This window comes from Arachis ipaensis, chromosome B4 (assembly GCF_059453495.1).
Source record: "Arachis ipaensis isolate K30076 ecotype BB chromosome B4, ASM5945349v1, whole genome shotgun sequence".
In the NCBI taxonomy this organism is placed as follows: Eukaryota; Viridiplantae; Streptophyta; class Magnoliopsida; order Fabales; family Fabaceae; genus Arachis; species Arachis ipaensis.
Window position 1 is genome coordinate 58,378,315 of NC_142439.1, and position 12,431 is coordinate 58,390,745.

The window sequence follows — 12,431 nt, forward strand, 5'->3', positions numbered from 1 at the left end:
GCTTCCTTGATGGATATTCTGGCTATAATCAAATAGTGGTGGACCCTATGGATCAGGAGAAAACCTCATTCACCTGTTCCTTTGGAGTCTTTGCATATAGAAGAATGCCATTCGGGTTGTGTAATGCCCCAGCCACCTTCCAGAGATGCATGCTATCAATCTTCTCAGATATGGTAGAAAAGGTTATTGAAGTTTTTATGGATGACTTCTCTGTTTTTGGTGACACTTTCAATGCTTGCTTGCATCATCTTACCCTAGTCTTGAAACGGTACCAAGAAACTAATTTGGTTTTAAATTAGGAAAAACGCCATTTTATGGTGCCCGAAGGAATTGTTTTTGGTCACAAAGTTTCAAGAAAATGGATAGAAGTTGACAAGGCAAAAGTAGAAGTCATAGAGAAACTTCCTTTGCCTGCTAATGTGAGAGCTGTTAGAAGTTTCCTAGGGCATGCCGGATTCTATAAGAGATTCATCAAGGATTTTTCTAAAATAGCTAAATCACTAAGTGGTGCACGAAATTGTGATCATCAACAATGGCGCCAAAAGGACTTGGAGCTCTTGAACATGAATCACACTTTGTCACAATTCCGCATAACTAACCAGCAAGTGCACTGGGTCGTCCAAGTAATACCTTACGTGAGTAAGGGTCGATCCCACGGAGACTGTCGGCTTGAAGCAAGCTATGGTCACCTTGTAAATCTCAGTCAGGCGAATTCAGATGGTGATGAAGAATTGATAATTAAAAGATAAATAAAACATAAAATAAAGATAGAGATACTCATGTAATTCTGTGGTTGGAATTTCAGATAAGCGTATGAAGATGCTTTGTTCCTCCTGAACCTTTGCTTTCCTATTGCCTTCTTCCAATCATTCATACTCCTTTGCATGGTAAGCTTTATGTTGGGTATCACCGTTGTCAATGGCTACTTCCCGTCCTCTCAGTGAAAACGTTTCAAATGCGCTGTCACCACACGGCTAATCATCTGTCGGTTCTCGATCATGTTGGAATAGGATCCATTGATCCTTTTGCCTCTGTCACACGCCCAACAATCGCGAGTTTGAAGCTCGTCACAGTCATCCCTTCCCAGATCCTACTCAAAATACCACAGACAAGGTTTAGACGTTTCGGATCTCAGGAATGGCCGCCAATAATTCTAGCCTATACCACAAAGGTTCCAATCTTAGATCAGAAACCCAAGAGATATGCATTCAAGCTTGTTCATGTAGAACGGAAGTGGTTGTCAGTCACGCATTCATAGGTGAGAATGGTGATGAGTGTCACATAATCATCACATTCATCATGTTCTTGGGTGCGAATGAACATCTTAGAGAAGAAATAGACTTGAGTTGAATAGAAAAACAATAGTACTTTGTATTAATTCATGAAGAACAGCAGAGCTCCACACCTTAATCTATGGTGTGTAGAAACTCCACCGTTGAAAATACATAAGAACAAAAGGTCTATGCATGGCCAAATGGCCAGCCTCTCAAAGAGGGTTCAATCATCAAAACATGATTCCAGGATGATCAAAAGATGAAAATATAATAGCAAAAGGTCCTATTTATAGATAACTAGTAGCCTAGGGTTTACAGAAATCAGTAATTAATGCAGAAATCTTCTTCCGAGCCCACTTGGTGTGTGCTTGGGCTGAGAATTGAAGCTTCCATGTGTAGAGACTTTTCTTGGAGTTAAACGCCAGCTTTTGTGCCAGTTTGGGCGTTTAACTCCAGCTTTTGTGCCAGTTCCGGCGTTAAACGCCAGAATTCTTGAGCTGACTTTAAACGCCTGTTTGGGCCATCAAATCGCGGGAAAAGTATGAACTATTATATATTGCTGGAAAGCCCAGGATGTCTACTTTCCAACGCAGTTGAGAGCGCGCCAATTAGGTTTCTGTAGCTCCAGAAAATTTACTTTGAGTGCAGGAAGGTCAGAATCCAACAGCATCTGCAGTCATTTTTCAGCCTTTGAATCAGATTTTTGCTCAGGTCCCTCAATTTCAGCCAGAAAATACCTGAAATTACAGAAAAACCCACAAACTCATATTAAAGTCCAGAATTGTGATTTTTAATTAAAAACTAATAAAAATATAATAAAAACTAATTAAAATATACTAAAAACATACTAAAAATAATGCCAAACAGCGTATAAATTATCCGCTCATCACAACACCAAACTTAAATTGTTTCTTGTCCCCAAGAAACTGAAAATAAAATAGGATAAAAAGAAGAGAATATACAATGAATTCCAAAAACATCTATGAAGATCAGTATTAATTAGATGAGCGGGGCTTTTAGCTTTTTGCTTCTCAACAGTTTTGGCATCTCGCTTTATTCCTTGAAGTTCAGAATGATTGGCATCTATAGGAACTCAGAATCCAGATAGTGTTATTGATTCTCCTAGTTAAGTATGTTGATTCTTGAACACAGCTACTTTATGAGTCTTGGCCGTGGCCCTAAGCACTTTGTTTTCCAGTATTACCACCGAATACATAAATGCCACAGACACATAACTGGGTGAACCTTTTCAGATTGTGACTCAGCTTTGCTAGAGTCCCCAATTAGAGGTGTCCAGGGTTTTTAAGCACACTCTTCTTTTTGCTTTGGACCTCGACTTTAACCGCTCAGTCTCAAGTTTTCACTTGACACCTTCACGCCACAAGCACATGGTTAGTGACAGCTTGGTTTAGCCGCTTAGGCCAGGATTTTATTCCTGTGCGCCCTCCTATCCACTGATGCTCAAAGCCTTGGATCCTTTTTATCACCCTTGCCTTTTGGTTTAAAGGGGTATTGGCTTTTTCTGCTTGCTTTTCTCTCTTTTTTTTGTGCAAGCTTTTCACTGCTTTTTCTTGCTTCAAGAATCAATTTTATGATTTTTCAGATCATCAGATAATATTTCTCCTTTTCCCATCATTCTTTCAAGAGCCAACAATTTTAACATTCATAAACAATCAAATTCAAAAATATGCACTGTTCAAGCATTCATTCAGAAAAACAATAGTATTGCCACCACATCAAAATAATTAAACTGTTTTAAAATTTGAAATTCATGCACTTCTTTTTCTTTTTCAATTAAAAACATTTTTTATTTAAGAGAGGTGATGGATTCATTTTCATAGCTTTAAGGCATAGACACTTAGACACTAATGATCATGTAATAAAGACACAAACATAAATAAACATAAAGCACAATTTTCGAAAAAAACAGAAAATAAAGAACAAGGAAATTAAAGAACGGGTCCACCTTAGTGATGACGGCTTGTTCTTCCTCTTGAAGATCTTATGGAGTGCTTGAGCTCCTCAATGTCTCTTCTTTGCCTTTGTTGTTCCTCTCTCATGGTTCTTTGGTCTTCTCTAATTTCATAGAGGAGGATGGAATGTTCTTGGTGCTCCACCCTTAGTTGTCCCATGTTGGAACTTAATTCTCCTAGGGAGGTGTTGATTTGCTCCCAATAGTTTTGTGGAGGAAAATGCATCCCTTGAGGTATCTCAGGGATTTCATGATGAGGAGTTTCCTCATGCTCTTGTCTATAAGTGGGATCTCTTGTTTGCTCCATTCTTTTCTTAGTGATGGGCTTGTCCTCATCAATGAGGATGTCTTCCTCTATGTCAATTCCAGCTAAATTGCAGAGGTGACAAATGAGATGAGGGAAGGCTAACCTTGCCACAGTAGAGGACTTGTTCGCTACCTTGTAGAGTTATTGGGATATAACCTCATGAACTTCTACTTCCTCTCTAATCATGATGCTATGAATTATGATAGCCCGGTCTATAGTAACTTCAGATCGGTTGCTGGTAGGAATGATTGAGCGTTGGATGAACTCCAACCATCCCCTAGGCACGGGCTTGAGGTCATGCCTTCTTAGTTGAACCGGCTTCCCTCTTGAATCTCTCTTCCATTGAGCGCCTTCTTCAAAGATGTCCATGAGGACTTGGTCCAACCTTTGATCAAAGTTGACCCTTCTAGTGTATAGGTGTGCATCTCCTTGCATCATAGGCAAATTGAATGCCAACCTTACATTTTCCAGACTAAAGTCTAAGTATTTCCCTCGGACCATTGTAAGCCAATTCTTAGGGTCCGGGTTCACACTTTGATCGTGGTTCTTGGTGATCCATGCATTGGCATAGAACTCTTGAACCATTAAGATTCCGACTTGTTGAATGGGGTTGGTAAGAACTTCCCAACCTCTTCTTCGAATCTCATGTCGGATCTCCGGATATTCGCCTTTTTTGAGCTTAAAAGGGACCTCGGGGATCACCTTCTTCTTGTCCACAACTTCATAGAAGTGGTCTTGATGCACCCTTGAGAGGAATCTCTCCATCTTCCATGACTCGGAGGTGGAAGCTTTTGCCTTCCCTTTCCTCTTTCTAGAGGTTTCTCCGGCCTTTGGTGCCATTAATGGTTACGAAAAAACAAAAAAAGCTTTAGCTTTTACCACATCAAACTTAGAAGGTTGCTCGTCCTCGAGCAAAAGAAGAAAGAAGAGAGTAGAAGAAAGAAGAGAGTAGAAGAAGAAGAAATAGAGGAGATGGAAGGGGCTTTGTGTTTCGGCCAAGGGGGATAGGTAGTGTGTATGTTGTGTGAAAATGAAGGAGTGAAGATGGGTTTATATAGGAGTGGAGTGATGAGTATTTTCGGAAAACGAATTCCAAACACCCAAATCTCACCGGCAAGTATACCGGGTCGCATCAAGTAATAATAACTCACGGGAGTGAGGTCGATCCCACAGGGATTGAAGGATTGAGTAATTTTAGTTTAGTGGTTGATTTAGTCAAGCGAATCAAGTATTGGTTGGGTGATTTGTGATTGCAAAAACTAAATTGCTTAAAATGTAAAGGGAGAGGGGTAGATTGCAGAAAATTAAAGAGCAAAGAAAGTAAATAAGCTGAATATTAAAGAACAAGTAATGTAAATTGCAGAAACTTAGATTGCAAGAAATCTAAATGGCTGAATCTTAAAGTGCAAGAAATGTAAATTACTTGAATTATAAAGGGAATTGGGAAGTGGGTTTGCAGAATTTAAACAAGGAAGAGTAAATTGCACTAAACTGAAAAGTAGAAGAAGAATTGAATTGAACCGGATCTAAAACGGAAATGTAAATGAACTTGAAAAACATTAAACAGAGAATTTAAAATGAAAACTCCAGATCTCAGGACCCAAGAGACTAGATAACCGAGTCTAGATCTCAATGCCTTCCTAGATCCAAATGTAGAATTCAATTGCAAGAAATAAAGAAAAGTAAATTGCAGAATGAGTAGAAGAAGAGGCAATGAACAGAAATTGAAATTCAATTATGCAGTAAATAAAACAGAGAGATCTCAGGATGAGATTGAAACAGAATTCCTTCAATTCTCCAACCCAAGATCCAAGACAAATTGTAAATGAAATTGAAAGCAAGACAACTAAGAGGAAAAGAATTCAATTCTCCTTCCCCAAGACTCAGAATCTCCAAATATCTCCTAACCAAAAGCTCTCCAAAACTACTCAGCCAAATTAAAAGGAAAGCTCCCTGAAAACTTAAATCCTAAGCTATTTATACACTTTCTTCAAATAGTCTTCAAGCCTTGAATTGGGCCTTTGCTCTTGATGGAATTGGGTTGATAAAAGCCTCTGTTGATTGCTCTTGGAGTTGGAGAGAAACCCATTGTGAACCGGGCCATGAATCATAAAAGCTTGAGTCAAAGTTTGAGGCAAACTTTGGCTCAAGCTTTTCATATCAGCTGCCCCCTTTTGCTGCTACCAACGTTTGGCCTAAAGTTTGAGGTCAAACTTTGAGCCAAACGTTGAGCCTTCTTGTATGCCTTGTGGCGCCAACGTTTGCCAAAACGTTTGAGGCAAACGTTGGCGCAAACTTTTGCTCTCCTGGGTGTGTTGATGGTGGCGCCAACGTTTGCCAAAAAGCTTGAGGCAAATGTTGGCGCAAGCTTTTCTCCTCCAGGGTGTTGGTGTGTGGTGCCAACGTTTGCCAAAAAGTTTGAGGCAAATGTTGGCGCAAGCTTTTCTCCTCCAGGGTGTTGGTGTGTAGTGCCAACGTTTGCCAAAAAACATGAGGCAAACGTTGGCACAAGCTTTTGCTTCTTCCAGGGAGATTTCAACTTTTCCAAAAGTTTGAGCTAAAGTTTGAGGCAAACTTTGGCTCAAGCTTTTTTTCTCTCTTGCTCCTAGCCGTTCCTTCTTTCTTCAACCTTCTTCAAAGCTCTTTTCCCCTATCATCAATCAACCAAACATATCAAAGCTATGCTCAAAATCATGAGATTGTTATTCTTTCATAGTATATGACAATTATAGCACAAAATCTCATGAAATTGCATTAATTCTTCCATGGTTGATTGAATCAAAGGAAACATGAAATTCTACTCAATTGGCTTACTTATGGCTCAAGAAAGTGCATAAAATCAATTGAAAACAAAAGTAAAAGACTAGTGAAACTAGGCTAAGATGACTTGTCATCACAACACCAAACTTAAAGCTTGCTTGTCCCCAAACAAGAAAAGAATTATTGAGAAGAAAGAATGAAATGGAAGAGGATGTTCATGCTAGCAGAGTATTATTGGTAGTTCATGGGGTTTTATGTGGATATGTAAACACTCACTTCTTATTGACTTTTAGGCCTAGAAAGTCTCCTTCAAGCATCAAGCAACACACTGCTATGACCTCTCATTATTCCTTTGTCCTTGACTATTATTTTTCTCTCTAAGCTTTAGTTCAGTGTCATGTGTAACAAGTTCTTTTCTTTCTTTATACTTGACACATTATTCACTATAGACACTTGGCTCACATTCCTTCTTAAAACATTGATGCCCAGCACCTCTTTGGTTTACTAAATGCCTTGTAGTTAGGTTGCTCTTGCTAGTGGACTTTCAGCTGATGATCCTGGGTTAGTTAACCCAAGTAACCAAGTGTTGATGCACTCCAAAGAACTTAATAATCCAAGCAGATCCTAGTACAAAGACACCACAGGCATATATTCTAAGGTTCAAGCTATTGGTGTCTAGCTTTGTTTCTTTTTATTTTCTTTTGTTCTGTTGCCACTCTTTGGCTATTTCTTTTCTCTTTTTGTTTTTCTTTTTAACCAAGGACTTTTATTTGATTGAGATTCATAGACAGTAGGCCACTTTCTACTTAGAAGGAGACATCCTAGTTCTCTTATTCACTAAAAGTGAGCTATCATACAATCACACATACCTACCACCACTTACTTTTATTGTACTTCTATCTAACAGAGAACTATCTTACTTCACATTCAAACATTTCTTTTATTGAATTAAAGATGCAGGGGACAAAGCATGCTTTTTGTTAAGTGAAAGTAAACACACAAGCACACACTTAGACTAGCTTACTTATTTTAAGAAAATTGATTCTACTTGTACTAGATGAACACTTTAGCAAGATATAAATCATAGCATCTCTCAACAGCTGAAGTTAAGTATAGATACAACCTATTGGTTTGTAGTTCTTTTGTCCTTCTTTTTGTTGATCCCCTTTTGAGTCATGGTGCATTATGTCTTCAATTGGTGGTTAGTTCCCTGCATAATTCTCAAAAGTTGCTTGCTTCTCAAGCCCTTAGGTGACTGGTTAGTATGCATGAATTGAGTGCGGCTTTTGGATTTAATTTGGTGTGGGAACACCAAACTTAGTTCCTTGCCACTTCCTCTGATGCAACAGGTCAACTATATGTAAAATCTTGTGTTCTTGCTAAAGGTTATGAAGTTAAAACTAGAGAGAAATTAAGTAATTGAATAATCTATTTGATTGCTTGGAGCTAGTATTGTGCAAGAAGTGAGAATATGTTTTTAAATGATGTTTTGGTGGAACACCAAACTTATAATTCTTCATTCTCCTTTAAATTGTTTTGGTGTGTAACACCAAACTTAGCTCCTTGCAATGCATACCAAATATTCAACATTTTTATTGAAAAGGCTATGAAAAGAAAACTACCTCTGGTTGGGTTGCCTCCCAACAAGCGCTCTTTTAATGTCACTAGCTTGACATCCTTCAATTCTTTTCAAGAAGGCTGTAGGCTCTGAACCTCTTTTTCCTTATCCCATTGTCCTCCCAAGTACAGCTTTGCTCTGTGACCATTATTTCTTGACCTAGCAATTCAATACTCCCATAAGGAAAAACCTTTGTCACCAAGTATGGGCCAGTCCACTTAGACTTAAGTTTGCCAGGGAAGATCTTAAGCCTTGAGTTATACAGGAGCACTTGCTGTCCTGGCTTGAACTCCTTCTTTGTGATCTTCTTATCATGCCACCTCTTAGCTCTTTCCTTGTATATCTTAGCACTCTCATAGGCTTCTAGCCTGAATTCATCTAACTCATTTAGTTGTAACAACCTTTTCTCTCCTGCAGCTTGGGAATCAAGGTTGAGGAGTTTAGTGGCCCAAAAAGCTCTGTGTTCAAGCTCTACAGGGAGGTGGCAAGATTTGCCATACAATAGCTGAAAGGGTGACTTGCTAATAGGAGTTTTGAAAGCTGTCCTATATGCCCATAATGCATCTTCTAGCTTCCTAGCCCAATCTTTTCTTGTGCTTCCCACCGTTTTCTCTAGGATCTTCTTTAATTCCGTATTTGCTAGTTCAGCCTGGCCATTAGTCTGAGGGTGGTAAGGTGTGGCTACTTTATGGATTACTCCATATTTGTGGAGGAGTTTCTCCATTTGTTTGTTGCAAAAGTGACCACCACCATCACTAACAAGACCCTTGGGCACTCCATATCTTGTGAAAATGTGCTTTTTAAGGAATTGGAGGACAATCTGTGCATCACAGGTGGTTTTGGCTATGGCTTCCACCCACTTTGAGACGTACTCTACTGCTACAAAGATATATCTGAAAGAATAGGAAGGGGGAAAGGGTCCCATGAAATCAATTCCCCATAGGTCAAATAATTCCAATTCCAAGATGAAGTTTTGAGGCTTCTCATTCCTTCTTGTCAGTCCTCCTGCTCTCTGGCATTCATTACATTGGTGAACATACTCTCTGGCATCCTTGAAGATAGTTGGCCAATAGAAGCCACTCTGCAGTATCTTTGCAGCTGTTCTTTCTGTGCCAAAGTGTCCACCATAAGCTGAACCATGGCAATGCCACAAGATATCCCTTATTTCACTCTCAGGGACACACCTTCTAATTACTCCATCAGAACATCTCTTGAACAGGAAGGGTTCATCCAATAAGAATTTCCTTCCCCCATTGATTAACTTCTTCACTTGTTGCTTAGAGAACTCCTGAGGTATCTTCCTTCCCACTTTGTAGTTTGCTATGTCAGCAAACCAAGGTGCTTGCTGGATCTGCAAAAGGTGCTCATCTGGGAAGCTTTCATTCACAGGCTGGGAGGCTTTTTGAATTGTTTCTTGTGGTAGCCTCGACAAATGATCAGCAACTCGGTTCTCAGTGCCCTTCCTGTCCCTTACCTCAATATCAAACTCTTGTAGGAGCAATATCCACCTGATAAGTCTTGGTTTAGCATCCTGCTTTGACATCAAATACTTAAGGGCAGCATGGTCAGTATAAACCACAATTTTGGATCCTATCAAGTATGATCTAAACTTATCAAATGCATATACTACAGCTAACAATTCCTTTTCTGTTGTGGTGTAATTTTTTTGGGCCTCATTCAACACTTTACTTGCATAATATATGACATGATGCAAGTTTTCCTTCTTTTGTCCAAGTACAGCACCAATTGCAAGGTCACTTGCATCACACATGAGTTTAAAAGGCAGTTCCCAATCTGGGGGTATGATGATTGGTGCTGTTGTGAGTCTGTTTTTTAAAGTTTCAAAGGCATGCCGGCAGTTTTCATCAAACACAAAAGGATTATCTAGCATTAATAGATTACTCAAAGGCTTGGCTATTTTTGAAAAATCCTTGATAAACCTTCTATAAAATCCTGCATGCCCCAAGAAACTTCTAACAGATTTTACATTAGCTGGTGGAGGGAGTTTTTCTATGATCTCAACCTTTGCCTTGTCAACCTCTATCCCTTTTCTTGAAACCTTATGACCAAGAACAATCCCCTCGAGTACCATGAAATGGCACTTCTCCCAGTTCAAAACCAAATTAGTTTCTTGGCACCGTTTCAAGACAAGAGTTAGATGGTTCAGGCAAGTGTTGAAATTATCACCAAAAACAGAAAAGTCGTCCATGAAGACCTCTAAAAATTTTTCAACCATATCAGAGAAAATGGAAAGCATACACCTCTGAAATGTGGCTGGGGCGTTGCATAGCCCAAATGGCATCCTTCTGTATGCAAAAACTCCAAATGGACATGTGAAGGCAGTCTTCTCTTGGTCCTTGGGATCTACCACGATTTGATTGTACCCAGAATACCTGTCCAAAAAGCAATAATAGGCATGGCCGGCCAATCTTTCCAGCATCTGATCAATAAATGGGAGAGGGAAATGATCTTTCCTTGTGGCATCATTCAATCTTCTATAGTCTATGCACATTCTCCACCCAGTCATTGTTCTAGTAGGGATCAACTGATTCTTCTCATTAGTGATGACCGTCATTCCTCCTTTCTTTGGTACAACTTGAACCGGGCTCACCCATGAGCTGTCAGATATTGGGAAGATTATCCCTGCATTCCACAACTTCATTACTTCCTTCTGGACAACTTCCTTCATTGTGGGATTTAGCCTTCTTTGAGGTTGAACCACTGGTTTGGAAATGTCCTCCAAGAGGATCTTATGCATACACACTGCGGGGCTGATGCCTTTCAGGTCGTCAATGGTCCATCCCAAAGCATCTTTGTGAGCTTTGAGTACATCAAGAAGTTCTCCTTCTTCCTTTTTTGTCAGGGATGAATTAATGATCACTGGGAAGCTTTCCGATGTGCCAAGGAATGCATATTTGAGATGGGTGGGTAATGGCTTCAGTTCTTGTTTTCGTACTTCTTCCTTCTTGTCTTGTTTTTCATCTTGCTCAATAGAAGTCTCAGCTACTTGTTCCTCTGTTGTCCCTTGATTTCCTTCTTGCTCTTGAGGACTTTCTTCCAGCATTTCTTCCACCAAACTCTCTATCATATCCACTCTCATGTAATCCTCTTGCTCAGGAATGTGTTGCATTGACTTGAAAATGTTTATGACCATTTGTTCATTGTGGACCCTGAAGATCATTTCTCCTTTTTCTACATCAATGATGGCTCTTGCTGTGGCTAGAAATGGCCTTCCCAAAATGATTGAATTGTTTCCTTCCTCTTCAGTATCCAAAATCACAAAATCTGCTGGGAAAATAAACTCCCCAACCTTCACCAACAGATTCTCCACAATTCCATTGGGTGTTTTGATTGATCTGTCAGCCATGACCAACGACATCCTGGTGGGTTTAAGTTCTTCTATGGCAAGCTTTCTCATCATTGAGAGAGGCATTAAGTTGATACTGGCACCAAGGTCACAGAGAGCTTTGTTGAGAACTATTCTGCCAATGGTGCATGAGACTACAAAGCTTCCTGGATCCTTGAGTTTTGGTGGAATGCCCCTTTGAATCACATCACTGCATTCCTCGGTGAGTAACACGGTTTCCTTCTCAAGCCAACTCCTCTTTTTGTTAATAAGCTCCTTCAAAAACTTGGCATACAGAGGCATTTGCTCAAGTGCTTCAGCCAAGGGAATATTGATCTCCAGCTTTTTGAAAGTCTCAAGGAACTTATGAAAATGTTGGTCCTTAGTCTCTTTGCTGAACCTCTGGGGATATGGCAGTGGAGGTGTGATGCTCTTTCCTACTTGCTACTGTCCCTGAATCACTTCTTTTGAACTGTGTGGTTGGTTGTTCTTCTCTTTGAGTTTCTCAGTGCTCTTGTTTGGCATCACAACTTGATCCTTGGCTTCATCTGCCTTTGTTTGCTTTTCATCTTCTATTGGTCTTTTGCTGCTCTCTACTTGCTTCTTTGTAGTGTCATTGTTGCTCATCAATGTTCTCCCACTCCTTAATTGTATCGCCTTGCATTCTTCCTTAGGATTTGGGATTGTGTCACTCGGCAGTGAGCTTGAAGGTCTCTCAACAGAAATTTGCTTGGAGATTTGCCCAATCTGCCTCTCTAGGCTCTTCATGGGGGCTTCCTGGTTCTTTGTGGTCATTTCTTGGTTCTTCATCATCTTTTCCATGAGTATCTCCAGATTAGTAATCCTCTGAGAGTCTTGTAAAATTGCTTGGTTATGGGGTGCTGATGGTTGATGGTAAGTGCTTTGGTTGGTAGGTTGGTTATTGGATGGATAATGGTTAGAGTTGGGGTAGTTGTTTTGGGGTTTTCTGTAGGGATTTTAGTTAGTCTGCTGCTGGTTGTGGTTTTGGTTGTTTCTTAAGGTGTTTGGGTTTGAGTTCCTCTGCCATGGTTGTTGGTTTTGGTTGTGGTTATCCCCCCATCTGAGGTTTGGGTGGTTCTTCCATGATGGATTGTAGGTATCACCATACACCTCATTTGAACCTTGGTTGTGCA

General features: G+C 39.9%; 1 pseudogene; it reads right to left on the reverse strand.

Moving 5' to 3' along the window:
- Positions 1 to 12,431, reverse strand: part of LOC148567703 (uncharacterized) — a 190,689-nt pseudogene that overhangs the window by 123,160 nt on the left and 55,098 nt on the right.